Consider the following 1,640-nt stretch of genomic DNA (forward strand, 5'->3'; position numbering starts at 1 on the left):
AGATCTTTCAAAGACGACACGTTTTTCTTCCCTAAGTGAATATTTCATACATTAGTTTATACGTATTAAGGACTGAGATACAGATAAAATAGAATCAATTAAAGGTTGAAGATCATCATGAATTGAAGATCACACTATGAATCAAAATCTGGATAGGGGGAGCTACTATATGTACTATAGAGGATCTCAACTAAGGAACATGGGGATGTAGCTCAGTGGTAGAGCGCTCGCTTCGCATGTGAGAAGTCCTGGGTTCAATCCCCGGCATCTCCAAAGTGGTGTGTAATCAAATATGACAATTTTTTCGATTACTTTTTTGTAGTGTTAGTAATTCTGTTTGTATTAAGTTGTTGTTTCTAGCTGAATGATAAAACTTGTTTTTGCAAAATAGATTTGCAAATATTATTCTGCAACTAACTGAAACACGGAACTATTCCCAGTTTGACGTGATTACATCCGTTTTTTACCATTTTTAATACAGCATGGACCATGTTTGTTTCCAGTTGCAGTGTTGTAGATTGCTATAAAATCTAAAAAATTGGCAATCCAAAATGAACATTGGTGTGGCTCACATAAAAAAAACGTGAAAAAAAAAATCGCTCAACAAAGAGAAAAAGAGAATATTTTATTTTAGAAAAGCAGTATAAATTAAATTTTCTTTCATTTTTCGTATTCTCATTCCCCTTCCTCTTTTTCTTTTTTCTCTCATCCTTCTTCTTCTTTTTCTTCTTCTTCTTCTTCTTCTTCTTCTTCTTCTTTTTCTTCTTCTTCTTCTTCTTCTTCTTCTTCTTCTTCTTCGTTTTGTTCTCATTTTTCTTCTTCTTCTTCTTCTTCTTCTTCTTTATTCTTTAATCTTTCGTTTTTCTTCTTTATTCTTTCTTTTTTCTTCTTCTTCTTCCTCTTGTTCGTCTTCTTCTTCTTCTTCTTCATTATATTTTTTCTTCTTTTCTTCTTAATTTTTATTATTATTTTTCTACTGCTATTCAAAATAAGCTATACATACAAAATATACAAACAAAACATGCATACAAAATAAGCAAGTATTTTCTACGAATGAGGAAAGAGTATTAAAATTTATCTAACACACCATTGTACCTAGTTAAATAATTTATAATACAAATCATTTATCATCAAATCATTTATCATTCTCGATCTTTTCTTTGAGAATACTCGTTATTCATGGATTTGCAAGTGCAACGGTATGAAGTATTGGAATAATTTCATCTAAAAATTACCAAATTCCATGTATAAAAAGCTAGCTAGAATATTTATTTATGATTTCTGCCTGCTTGAAATATGTTCGCGTACAGAAAACAGACACATCAATGCGCCATTTCATCTCATAACAGACATAAATCATTTTACATCAATCGCGTACGAGCTGCAGCGGATTGGGCAGAAAATTGAGAAAAAGAACCGTACATTTCGCCCTCCCATCAACCTATCTTGATGAAGTTCCGGTTTTATGGGACAATTAATTTCTTCCTTTCTCCGAAATGAAACCGTCCGCGCGGGCGTGTGTGTGTAATGGAAAGTTGAAAGCAGCGATATTGGGTTTTATTCGAAATCTGTCAAAGCTTAAAGGAACGGGACGCGATGGCGATGGGGAGCAAACTCGAAGCCTTTTCATCGCTGCACAT

At 33.2% G+C, this 1,640-nt stretch overlaps 1 non-coding gene across 1 annotated transcript; it reads left to right on the plus strand.

Annotated features, from left to right (window-relative positions):
* Window positions 1–201: 201 nt before the first annotated feature.
* On the plus strand, window positions 202–273 carry Trnaa-cgc (transfer RNA alanine (anticodon CGC)). Its single transcript has one exon. It is a non-coding gene; the product is annotated as a tRNA-Ala (tRNA).
* Window positions 274–1,640: the final 1,367 nt, after the last annotated feature.

Source organism: Anopheles gambiae, chromosome 2, assembly GCF_943734735.2.
Source record: "Anopheles gambiae chromosome 2, idAnoGambNW_F1_1, whole genome shotgun sequence".
In the NCBI taxonomy this organism is placed as follows: domain Eukaryota; kingdom Metazoa; phylum Arthropoda; class Insecta; order Diptera; family Culicidae; genus Anopheles; species Anopheles gambiae.